The sequence below is a fragment of the Arachis ipaensis genome, chromosome B1, assembly GCF_059453495.1.
Source record: "Arachis ipaensis isolate K30076 ecotype BB chromosome B1, ASM5945349v1, whole genome shotgun sequence".
NCBI lineage: Eukaryota > Viridiplantae > Streptophyta > Magnoliopsida > Fabales > Fabaceae > Arachis > Arachis ipaensis.
In genome coordinates, this window is record NC_142436.1 from 132,211,291 (window position 1) to 132,225,190 (window position 13,900).

Genomic DNA, 13,900 nt, shown 5'->3' on the forward strand with positions numbered 1-13,900 from the left:
TATCTTCGTGGTATAAGTTAGAACCCATGGATGGCCATTCCTGAGATCCGGAAAGTCTAAACCTTGTCTGTGGTATTCCGAGTAGGATCTGGGAAGGGATGGCTGTGACGAACTTCAAACTCGCGAATGCTGGGCGTAGTGACAGACGGAAAAGGATAGTAAATCCTATTCCAGTATGATCGAGAACCTCCAGATGATTAGCCATGCAGTGACAGCGCATCAGACCATTTTCACAGAGAGGATGGGATGTAGCCATTGACAACGGTGATGCCTCCAGATGATTAGCCATGCAGTGACAGCGCATCGGACCATTTTCACAGGGAGGATGAGATGTAGCCATTGATAACGGTGATGCCCTTACAGAAAGCTTGCCATGGAAAGGAGTAAGACTGATTGGATGAAGACAGCAGGAAAGCAGAGGTTTAGAGGAACGAAAGCATTTCTATACGCTTATCTGAAATTCTAACCAATGAATTACATAAGTATTTCTATCTTTACTTTCTGTTTATTTATTATTATTAGAAAACTCCATAACTATTTGATATCCGCCTGACTGAGATCTACAAGATGACCATAGCTTGCTTCATACCAACAAACTCTGTGGGATCGACCCTTACTCACGTAAGGTTTTATTACTTGGACGACCCAGTGCACTTGCTGGTTAGTTGTGCGAAGTTGTGAAGTTATGTCTGGACCATGGTGTTGAGCACCAGTTTTTGGAGCCATTGCCAGGGAGAGAATGAACAACAAATTTACAACCTTAGAGTAACAATTTCGCTTACCAAGTTTTTGGCGCCGTTGCCGGGGATTGTTCGAGTTTGGACAACTGACGGTTCATCTTGTTGCTTAGATTAGGTAATTTTCTCTTTGTTTTATTTTCAAAAATTTTTCAAAAATCTTTCAAAAATTTTTCATCTGTTTTCGAAAAAAAAAATATATAAATCTTTTCAAAAATATATTTTTCTTCAGAATTTTTAAGAATGAATTCTAGTGTTTCATGAAGCATGTAGAAGCCTGGCTGGCTGTAAAGCCATGTCTAATTCTTTTAGACTGAGGCTTCCACTTATAAGTATATGAAGTTGGATGAAGTTTCAGCTGTTGTATGCTGATTTGTATCTTCTAAAGCTGGCTGGCTATTAAGCCATGTCTACCCCTTTAATTGGAGCTTTAGACTAAGAGTACAAGATTCCTAGAATTCATATTAAAAATTTTGAAATCCTTATTTTCTTTTTCCTATATGTTTTTCGAAAATAATATACAAAAAAATAAAAAAATTAATAAAATCATAAAAATAAAAAATATTTTGTGTTTCTTGTTTGAATCTTGAGTCAATTTTTAAGTTTGGTGTCAATTGCATACTCATCTTGCATTTTTTCGAAAATTGCATTCATGCATTACATTCATCAGGATCTTCAAGTTGTTCTTGATAAACCTTCTTGATTGATCTTCATATTATATTGTTTTGTGTTGTATGGTGTTTTTCATATGCATTCTTGCATTCATATTGTCTAAGCATTAAAAAATTCCAAGTTGGTGTCTTGCATGTTTTTCTTTCATTAAAAATTTTCAAAAATAAGTTCTTGATGTTCATCTTGATCTTCAAAGTGTTCTTGGTGTTCATCTTGACATTCATAGCATTCTTGCATGCTTTCATTGTTTTGATCCAAAATTTTCATGCATTGCATCATTTTCATGTTTTTCTCTCTCATCATTAAAAATTAAAAAATAAAAAAATATCTTTCCCTTTTTCTCTCTTAAAATTTCGAAAATTTGGATTGACTTTTTCAAAAATTTTTAAAATCTAGTTGTTTTTATGAGTCAAATTAAATTTTTAATTTAAAAATCTTATCTTTTTCAAAATCTTTTTCAAAAATCAAATCTTTTTCATTTTTCTTAATCATTTTCGAAAATTTTAAAAATATTTTTCAAAAATCTTTTTCTTAATTTTACATCATATTTTCGAAAATATCTTCAACAATTAATGTTTTGATTCAAAAATTTCAAGTTTGTTACTTACTTGTTAAGAAAGATTCAAACTTTAAGTTCTAGAATCATATCTTGTGATTTCTTGTGAATCAAGTCATTAATTGTGATTTTAAAAATCAAATCTTTTTCAAAACTAATTTCAATCATATCTTTTCAAAAATATCTTTTTATCTTATCTTTTTCAAAATCATATCTTTTTAATCATATCTTTTTAAAACATATCTTTTTCAAAAATTTGATTTTAAAATATCTTTTCTAACTTCTTATCTTCTTATCTTTTCAAAATTGATTTTCAAATTTGTTTCAACTAACTAATTAACTCTTTGTTTGTTTCTTATCTTTTTCAAAACTACCTAACTAACTCTCTCCCTCTAATTTTCGAAAATCTCTTCCCTCTTTTTCAAAAATTCTTTTTAATTAACTAATTGTTTCAAATTTTAATTTTAATTTATTTCTTCTTTTAATTTTCGAAAATCACTAACCATTTTTCAAAAATAATTTTCGAAAATCCTCCTTCTCTCTCATCTCCCTCTATTTATTTATTCATCTACTAACACTTTATCTCACCCAACTTCGAACCCCCTCTTCCATCTGTGTTCGAATTTTCTCTTCTTCCCTTCTTTACATTACATTCTTTTCTTCTTCTACTCACAAAAGGGAACCTCTATACCTGGGCAAAAAGGATCCCTATTATTATTATTTTCCTGTTCTCTCTTTTTCATATGAGCAGGAGTAAGGATAAGAACATTCTTGTTGAAGCAGACCCTGAACCTAAAAGGACTCTGAAGAGAAAACTAAGAGAAGCTAAAATACAACAATCCAGAGATAACCTTACAGAAATTTTCGAACAGGAAGAGGAGATGGCAACCAAAAATAATAATAATGCAAGGAGAATGCTTGGTGACTTCACTGCACCTAATTCCAATTTACATGGAAGAAGCATCTCAATTCTTGCCATTGGAGCAAACAATTTTGAGCTGAAACCTCAATTAGTTTCTTTGATGCAGCAAAACTGCAAGTTTCATGGACTTCCATTTGAAGATCCTTTTCAGTTTTTAACTGAATTCTTGCAGATCTGTGATACTGTTAAGACTAATGGAGTAGATCCTGAAGTCTACAGGCTCATGCTTTTTCCTTTTGCTGTGAGAGACAGAGCTAGAATATGGTTGGACTCTCAACCTAAGGATAGCCTGAACTCTTGGGATAAGCTGGTCAAGGCTTTCTTAGCCAAGTTCTTTCCTCCTCAAAAGCTGAGTAAGCTTAGAGTGGATGTTCAAACTTTCAGACAGAAAGAAGGTGAATCCATCTATGAAGCTTGGGAGAGATACAAGGAACTGACCAAAAAGTGTCCTTCTGACATACTTTCAGAATAGACCATCCTAGATATATTCTATGATGGTCTGTCTGAATTAGCTAAGATGTCATTGGATACTTCTGCAGGTAGATCCATTCACCTAAAGAAAATGCCTGCAGAAGCTCAAGAACTCATTGACATGGTTGCTAACAACCAGTTTATGTACACTTCTGAGAGGAATCCTGTGAGTAATGGGACGCCTCAGAAGAAGGGAGTTCTTGAAATTGATACTCTAAATGCTATATTGGCTCAGAATAAAATATTGACTCAGCAAGTCAATATGATTTCTCAGAGTCTGAATGGAATGCAAGCTGCATCCAACAGTACTCAAGAGGCATCTTCTGAAGAAGAAGCTTATGATCTTGAGAACCCTGCAATAGCAGAGGTAAATTATATGGGTGAACCTTATGGAAACACCTATAACCCCTCATGGAGAAATCACCCAAATTTCTCATGGAAGGATCAACAAAAGCCTCAACAAGGCTTTAATAATGGTGGAAGAAACAGGTTTAGCAATAGCAAGCCTTTTCCATCATCCACTCAGCAACAGACAGAGAACTCTAAACAAAATACCTCTAATTTAGCAAACTTAGTCTCTGATCTGTCCAAGGCCACTGTAAGTTTCATGAATGAAACAAGGTCCTCAATTAGAAATTTGGAGGCACAAGTGGGCCAGCTGAGTAAGAAGATCACTGAAACCCCTCCTAGTGCTCTTCCAAGCAATACAGAAGAAAATCCAAAAGGAGAGTGCAAGGCCATTGACATAGTCAACATGGCTGAACCTAGAGAGGAAGGGGAGGACGTGAATCCCAAGGAGGAAGACCTCCTGGGACGTCCAGTGATCAATAAGGAGTTTCCCTCTGAGGAACCAAAAGAATCTGAGACTCATCTAGAGACCATAGAGATTCCATTAAACCTCCTTATGCCATTCATGAGCTCTGAAGAGTATTCTTCTTCTGAAGAGAATGAAGATGTTACTGAAGAGCAAGTTGCCAAGTTCCTTGGTGCAATCATGAAGCTGAATGCCAATTTATTTAGTAAAGAGACTTGGGGAGATGAACCTCCCTTACTCATCAATGAACTGAGTGATCTGGATCAACTGACATTGCCTCAGAAGAAACAGGATCCTGGAAAGTTCTTAATACCTTGTACCATAGGCACCATGACCTTTGAGAAGGCTCTGTGTGACCTTGGGTCAGGAATAAACCTCATGCCACTCTCTGTAATGGAGAAACTAAGAACCCTTGAGGTACAGGAAGCCAATTTCTCATTAGAAATGGCAGATAAATCCATGAAAATAGCTTATGGACAAGTAGAGGACATGTTAGTAAAGGTTAAAGACCTTTACATCCCTGCTGATTTCATAATCCTGGATACTGGGAAGGATGAGGATGAATCCATCATTCTTGGAAGACCCTTCCTAGCCACAACAAGAGCTGTGATTGATGCGGACAGAGGAGAATTGATCCTTCAATTAAATGAGGACAACCTTGTGTTTAAAACTCAAGGATCTCTCTCTGTACCCATGAAGAGGCACAATAAGCTTCTCTCAAAACAGAGTTAACCAGAGCCCCCACAGTCAAACTCTAAGTTTGGTGTTGGGAGGCCACAACCAAACTCTAAGTTTGGTGTTGAACTCCCATATCCAAACTCTAAGTTTGGTGTTGGAAAGTCTCAACAATGCTCTGAACATCTGTGAGGCTCCATGAGAGCCCACTGTCAAGCTATTGACATTAAAGAAGCGCTTGTTGGGAGGCAACCCAATTTTTATTTATCTAATTTTAATTTATTTTTATTGTTATTTCATGTTTTATTAGGTTCATGATCATGTGGAGTCACAAAATAAATATAAAAATTGAAAACGGAATCAAAAACAGCAGAAGAAAAATCACACCCTGGAGGAGGATCTTACTGGCGTTTAAATGCCAGTAAGGAGCATCTGGCTGGCGTTCAACGCCAGAATAGAGCATGGATCTGGCGTTGAACGCCAGAAACAAGCAGCATCCTGGCGTTCAGACGCCAGAAATGCACACTGAGGAAAGCTGGCGCTGAACGCCAGAAACAAGCATAGAACTGGCGTTCAACGCCAGAAACATGCTGCATCTGAGCGCTGAACGCCCATAACAAGCATCAATTCGGCGTTTAAACGCCAAAATTGCATGCAAAGGCATTTTACATGCCTAATTGGTGCAGGGATGCAAATCCTTGACACATCAGGATCTGTGGACCCCATAGGATCAACTCAGCATCTGTGGACCCCACAGGATCCCTACCTACCACCACTCACTCTCTTCCCTCTTCTCAATGTTCATCTTCTCTTCCCCATAAACACTCTTTCCCAAAACTCTTCACCAATCACCTCAATCTCTCTTCCCTATCACCACTTCACCACTCACATCCATCCACTCTTCCCCATAAACCTACCCCATAAACTCCACCTACCTTCAAAATTCAAAATCAATTTCCCACCCAAACCCACCCTATATGGCCGAACCTTAACCCCCTCTCCCTTCCCTATATAAAGCCCTCCATTCTTCTTCATTTTCACACAACACAACCCTCTCTTCTCCTTCTTGGCCGAATACACCTCTCCATCCTCTCCTCCATATTTTCTTCTTCTTCTTCATCTATTCTTTCTTCTCTTGCTCGAGGGCGAGCAATATTCTAAGTTTGGTGTGGTAAAAGCATAAGCTTTTTGTTTTTCCATTACCATTGATGGCACCCAAGACCGGAGAATCCTCTAGAAAAGGGAAAGGGAAGACAAAAGCTTCCACCTCCGAGTCATGGGAGATGGAAAGATTCATCTCCAAAGCTCATCAAGACCATTTCTATGATGTTGTGGCCAATAAGAAGGTGATCCCCGAGGTCCCTTTCAAACTCAAGAAAAATGAGTATCCAAAGATCCAACATGAAATCCAAAGAAGAGGTTGGGAAGTTCTAACAAACCCCATCCAACAAGTCGGCATCCTAATGGTTCAAGAGTTCTATGCCAATGCATTGATCACTAGGAACCATGATCAAAGTAAGAACCTGAACCCAAAGAACTATCTCACCATGGTTCGGGGGAAATACTTAGATTTTAGTTCGGAGAATGTGAGGTTGGCGTTTAACTTGCCTATGATGCAAGGAGATGCACGCCCCTACACTAGAAGGGTCAACTTTGATCAAAGGTTGACTAAGTCCTCATGGACATATGTGTGGAAGGAGCTCAATGGAAGATTGACTCAAAAGGCAAACCGGTTCAACTTAGAAGACTAGACCTCAAGCCTGTGGCTAGAGGATGGTTGGAGTTCATCCAACGCTCCATCATTCCCACTAGCAACCGATCTGAAGTTACTATGGATCGAGCCATCATGATTCATAGCATCCTGATTGGAGAGGAAGTAGAAGTTCATGAAGTCATCTCCCTTGAACTCTACAAAATAGCCGAAAAGCCCTCCCCCTTGGCAAGGCTAGCTTTCCCTCATCTTATTTGCCATCTATGTTACTCAGCTGGAGCTTTCATAGAAGGAGACATTCACATTGAGGAAGAGAAGCCCATCACTAAGAAAAGGATGGAGCAAACAAGAGAGCCCACTCATGGAGCTCAAGAAACACGTGAGGAAGCTCATCATCAAGAAATCCCTGAGATACCTCAAGGGATGCACTTTTCTCCACGGAATTTTTGGGAGCAAATCAACACCTCCCTAGGAGAATTAAGTTCCAACATGGGACAACTAAGGGTGGAACATCAAGAGCACTCCATCATCCTTCATGAAATTAGAGAAGATCAAAGAGCAATGAGGGAGGAGCAACAAAGACAAGGAAGAGACATAGAAGAGCTCAAGGACATCATTGGTTCCTCAAGAAGGAAACGCCTTTATCACTAAGGTGGACTCATTCCTTGTTCTTACATTCTCTGTTTTTCGTTTTCTCTATGTAAGTGTTTATCTGTGTTTGTGTCTTTATTACATGATCATTAGTATTAAGTGTCTATGCCTTAAAGTAGTGAATATGAATCCATCACCTCTCTTAAATGAAAAATGTTTTAATTCAAAAGAACAAGAAGTACATGAGTTTCAAATTTATCCTTGAACTTAGTTTAATTATATTGATGTGGTGACAATGCTTCTTGTTTTATGAATGAATGCTTGAACAGTGCATATGTCTTTTGAAGTTGTTGTTTAAGAATGTTAAATATGTTGGCTCTTGAAAGAATGATGACAAAGAGACATGTTATTTGATAATCTGAAAAATTATAAAATTGATTCTTGAAGCAAGAAAAAGCAGTGAATACAAAGCTTGCAGAAAAAAAAATGGCGAAAAAAATAGAAAGAAAAAGAAAAAGCAAGCAGAAAAAGCCAAAAGCTCTTAAAACCAAGAGGCAAGAGCAAAAAGCCAATAACCCTTAAAACCAAAAGGCAAGGGTAAATAAAAAGGATCCCAAGGCTTTGAGCATCAGTGAATAGGAGGGCCTAAAGGAATAAAATCCTGGCCTAAGCGGCTAAACCAAGCTGTCTCTAACCATGTGCTTGTGGCGTGAAGGTGTCAAGTGAAAACTTGAGACTGAGCGGTTAAAGTCAAGGTCCAAAGCAAAAACAGAGTGTGCTTAAGAATCCTGGACACCTCTAATTGGGGACTTTAGCAAAGCTGAGTCACAATCTGAAAAGGTTCACCCAATTATGTGTCTGTGGCATTTATGTATCCGGTGGTAATATTGGAAAACAAAGTGCTTAGGGCCACAGCCAAGACTCATAAAGTAGCTGTGTTCAAGAATCAACATACTGAACTAGGAGAATCAATAACACTATCTGAACTCTGAGTTCCTATAGAAGCCAATCATTCTGAACCTCAATGGATAAAGTGAGATACCAAAACTATTCAAGAGGCAAAAAGCTACAAGTCCCGCTCATCTGATTGGAGCTAGGTTTCATTGATAGTTTGGAATTTATAGTATATTCTCTTCTTTTTATCCTATTTGATTTTCAGTTGCTTGGGGATAAGCAACAATTTAAGTTTGGTGTTATGATAAGCGGATAATTTATACGCTTTTTGGCATTGTTTTTAGTATGTTTTTAGTAGGATCTAGTTACTTTTAGGGATGTTTTTATTAGTTTTTATGTTAAATCCACATTTCTGGACTTTACTATGAGTTTGTGTGTTTTTCTGTGATTTCAGGTATTTTCTGGCTGAAATTGAAGGACTTGAGCAAAAATCAGATTCAGATGTTGAAAAAGGACTGCTGATGCTGTTGGATTCTGACCTCCCTGCACTCAAAGTGGATTTTTTGGAGCTACAGAACTCAAAATGGCGCGCTTCTAATTGCGTTGGAAAGTAGACATCCAGGGATTTCCAGAAATATATAATAGTTTATACTTTGGCCGAGTTTAGATGACGCAAAAGGGCATTGAACGCCAGTTCTACGCTGCAGTCTGGAGTTAAACACCAAAAACACGTAACAAGCCAGAGTTGAATGCCAGAAACACGTTACAAACTGGCGTTCAACTCCAGAAGAAGCCTCTACACATGTAAACTTCAAGCTCAGCCCAAGCACACATCAAGTGGGCCCCGGAAGTGGATTTATGCATCAATTACTTACTTCTGTAAACCCTAGTAACTAGTTTAGTATAAATAGGACTTTTTACTATTGTATTAGACATCTTCGGATCATCTTATAATTTTTAGTTCATCTTTTGATCATTTTTTAGACCTCTAGACCTCCATGGGAGGCTGGCCACTCGGCCATGCTTACCCTATATTCACTTATGTATTTTTCAACGGTAGAGTTTCTACACTCCATAGAGTAAGGTGTGGAGCTCTACTGTTCCTCATGATTTAATGCAAAGTACTACTATTTTCTATTCAATTCAACTTATTCCGCTTCTAAGATATTCATTCGCACTTCAACATGAATGTGATGAACGTGACAATCATCATCATTCCCTATGAACGCGTGCCTGACAACCACTTTCGTTCTACCTTCGATTAAATGGATATCTCTTGGATATCTAATACAGGGGACCGAGTCCGAGTTATTAAGTATCTTTGTGGTATAAGTTAGAACCCATGGATGGCCATTCCTGAGATCCGGAAAGTCTAAACCTTGTCTGTGGTATTCCGAGTAGGATCTGGGAAGGGATGGCTGTGACGAACTTCAAACTCGCGAATGCTGGGCGTAGTGACAGACGCAAAAGGATAGTAAATCCTATTCCAGTATGATCGAGAACCTCCAGATGATTAGCCATTGAGTGACAGCGCATCGGACCATTTTCACAGAGAGGATGGGATGTAGCCATTGATAACGGTGATGCCTCCAGATGATTAGCCATGCAGTGACAGCGCATCGGACCATTTTCACAGAGAGGATGAGATGTAGCCATTGACAACGGTGATGCCCTTACAGAAAGCTTGCCATGGAAAGGAGTAAGACTGATTGGATGAAGACAACAGGAAAGCAGATGTTTAGAGGAACGAAAGCATCTCTATATGCTTATCTGAAATTCTAACCAATGAATTACATAAGTATTTCTATCTTTACTTTTTGTTTATTTATTATTATTCGAAAACTCCATAACTATTTGATATCCGCCTGACTGAGATCTACAAGATGACCATAGCTTGCTTCATACCAACAATCTCCGTGGGATCGACCCTTACTCACGTAAGGTTTTATTACTTGGACGACCCAGTGCATTTGCTGGTTAGTTGTGCGAAGTTGTGAAGTTATGTCTGGACCATGGTGTTGTGCACCAGTTTTTGGAGCCATTGCCAGGGAGAGAACGAACAACAAATTTACAACCTCAGAGTAACAATTTCGCATACCAGGACCTCCCTTAACATTCGAATTTACCACCCTTACGGGCTCCTTCATTTTCTTAACAATTCCCAAATCATTGCAACAGTACTTACTATTATCAAACAAATCTCAAATCATCAATCAAACTAAGAAATTAACATGACTAGAAATTCCATCAACATTCACAGCCTCAATCCAAACTCAATTCATATCTCAGTTTAACAAACAATACCAATTAAACACCATTCACAACCACAATTCAATAAATTCACATCAATTAGTAATACTAGACTCTCGTAAATTATTTGTAATTATTCAATAAGCTTTTAGGCATTCTTAAATTAAAACATTGAATTTTAAAAACAAAGTCCTACCTCTCTATGAAATAAAATCAATGAAAGCTTCGGAAAAACTTTTTGACTGAGCTGCTGAAGAGGAAAGCGTCATAAATTGTCTGTGTCTCCTAGAATTTCAATTGACTGAACTCAAGAGGAAGCAGAACTACGTCACCATCAATTTCTACCAGACAAAAATAACGTCAACGTGTAGAAGAAGAGAATACAAACAGTTTTACCGGATTAGATTTTTTATTGGAACTACGAATCGTAAGAAATCAAAGCTGAAAGATTAACGGAAGTCATGGTTCTGTCTCTTTCTCTCGGTCACTTCCTTCTCTCTTTTCTTCATATTAGTTCGGTGATAAAAATATCCAAATGAAGCAAGATGATGATTAAAGAATAAAATGGGGCATGTGTCATGTTTATATATATATGTATTCATATAAGCCACTTGGCTTTCTTTCTTTTCGTTTTTCCCTTAATGGTTTCGGCCAAGAAAACTAAATGATAGCTATGATGATGATGATGATGATGATGATGATGATGATAATAAAAAATTTAAATTTTTCTTATTAAAATAGCTTTTAATAAATAATTTAAACTAATAAAATAAATCATAATTAAATTAAATTTTAATAATCATAAAATTCTATTTAATTTTTTTTATAAAATAATTTTTTTAAAAACAAAATCTCAAACAAACATAATAACTCATAAATAACTAATTATTTAATTTTTAAAAATTTAAAGTCTTACAGATATCCTAATCTCTGCTGATGCTGTTGATAGATGGCAAAGTGTAGTCTTCGTCCTAACCATAGTCTCTAGAATGGGAGAAGAATGCAAAGAGAAATCGGAGTGTATGTGAATGTGGGTGTGAGCTTAACCCTTTGATAGACGATTTCTAGGAGCACGATAAGCGCCAGTGCCTCTTCGTATAGCAACCTTCTTTCTCATCTTTATTAAAGAGCAATGAATGCAGTTTTGAGAATGAAGGGAAGTTGGGAGAGAAGATGAACAGTTCATAAGGTGTAACTACTATAAATGATTGATTTTTGAAACCACAATAAGACATTTAAATAATATAAAAAGGTGTTTCAAAAAATTAATTTTGAAAAGAATGCAAGCAAGCAATTGAAAAGGCAAGTTAAAATTTTTTGAAAAACTGAATTTGATTTGACTTGATGAGAAATCCTAAAAATAAATAATTTTAATTTATTATCAAATAAAACAATGAGGCCCACATTTTAAAATATAACTTCTTCTTTTGGGTCCAATAGTGGTGTTAAGGAAACATAATGGACCACCAAAGATTCTGTTTTGATCTAAATTAATTTAAAAGTATCAACACTCAACCTTATATCCAGAAAATCTAGAGAGATTCATCATCTGTCCAGTTTTGTCTCCTGTCAACCTGAGAGACAAAATCACCAGAGAGCACAAAAAATCAAATTAATTCAATGAATAAGCATAAACAGTACCCAAGGCAATTTTTAACTTGCAAAATCTATCTTCAGACAGTAGTTTTGTAAATATATCAACAAGTTGATATTCATATTTTACAAATTGAATGTCAATGGTTCCTTTTTACACTTGTTTTCTTATAGAATAAAATCTAACTTCAATGTGTTTGGTTCTAGAGTGTAGAACAATTTTTTTTAAAATATTTATTACACTCATATTATCACACGATAAGAAAATACTATTGATTTACAATTTGTAATCTGGAAGTTGAGTTTTAAACCACAATAATTAAGAACAATAAGAGAAAGCGGCTATGTATTTAGTCTTGGCTATGGACAATGCAACCGTAGCTTATTTCTTACTGGACCACACATTTAGTGACTGTCCAAGAAAACAACAAATCCCTTAGGTGCTCCTTCTATCAATTCGGTCACAGGCAAAATCTGCATCGTAATAACCCACTATACAAAACTCATCAGATTTAGGATACCAAAGACCAAAATCAGAAGTGCTATTTATATATCTAATGATTCTCTTGACAGCTAAAAGATGGGATTCTTTTGGGAGTAATTAGAATCTAGAACATATTCCAACACTAAGAACTATGTCTGGTCTAGAGGAGGTTAGATACATAAGAGATCCAATCATTCTTCTATACCTTGTCTCATCCACATCTTTGCCATTTTCATCCTTTTCAAGTTTAGAATTTGGATGCATTTGTGTACTCATTGGTCTGGAATTTTCTAAACCAAATTTCTTTACCAACTCTTTGGCATATTTATCTTGGTGCACAAAAATGTCATTAGGAGTTTGTTTGATTTGGAGTCCTAGGAAGAATGTAAGTTCTCCCATCATACTCATATCAAACTCACTAGTCATTAAGTTTTCAAAATCAGTACACAAGGCTTCATTAGCCGAGGCAAACACAATATTATCCATATAAACTTAAACTAGAATAAAATGATCATTAAATTCTTTAATAAAAAGAGTTGTATCCGTGGTACCTCTTTAAAAACTATTTTTCAATAAGAAAGAGCTAAGTCTTTCATACCAAACTCTAGAAGCTTGTCTCAAACCATAAAGAGCTTTTAAAAATTTAAAAATATGGTTTAGGAAACATTTGTTTTTAAAACCGGGAGGTTGTGCCATGTATATCTCTCTATCAATACTACCATTTAAAAAGGCACACTTGACATCCATTTAAAAAAGTTTGAACCCTTTATGTGCGGCATAAGCTAGCAATAATCTTATTGCCTTCATTCTTGCAACCAAAGCAATTGACTCATCGAAGTCAATTCCCTCTTCTTGATCATATCCTTGAGCCACTAGTCTTGCCTTGTTTCTTGCAATGCTACCATCCTCACCCAATTCGTTTCGAAAGATCCATTTGGTTTCCGTTACCTTCTTCCCATTTGAGCTTGGCACCAATGTCCAAACTTCATTTTTCTCAAATTAGATTAGTTCTTCTTCTATTGCTTTAACCCATAATGGGTCATCAAGGGTTTCTTTCATATTTTGAGATTCTATTTGAGAGATAAGGGCAAGATCATTTTGTTCCATACTTCTTCTAGTTGATGATCTTGTAGTAACTCATTGTGATGGATCTCCTATTATAAATTCTTGTGGATAGTTCTTCAAAAATTTTCATTCTTGGGTGATGCTATAGTAGATCTAGTCTGATTTGGTTCAAGACTGTTGAGATTTGCAGAATCTTCTACTGTGATAGAAGACAAAACATATTTGTCTTCTGCAATTTGTTCTGCAAAATTAGAGTTAGGGATTTCTTACAAGGATTCTTATTTGTCTTGAACTTTGGTTTCACCTCAGGTTCTGTTCAACTTGATTTCCTGTATTATTATTGTTCACACCCTGGGTCGGGATGTCCGACCTGGGATGATCGACGATAAACAAACCGACCTTTTCAGGTCAGGAACATCCAACCTCTTCTCCAAGAGCTCGGCGAAATCGCTACAGAGGCCCAAT

The 13,900-nt window shown here is 36.6% G+C and overlaps 1 non-coding gene across 1 annotated transcript; it reads right to left on the reverse strand.

Annotated features, from left to right (window-relative positions):
• Positions 1–3,242: 3,242 nt before the first annotated feature.
• Positions 3,243–3,346, reverse strand: LOC148578410 (small nucleolar RNA R71). The gene has a single exon (XR_015903609.1). It is a non-coding gene; the product is annotated as a small nucleolar RNA R71 (small nucleolar RNA).
• Positions 3,347–13,900: the final 10,554 nt, after the last annotated feature.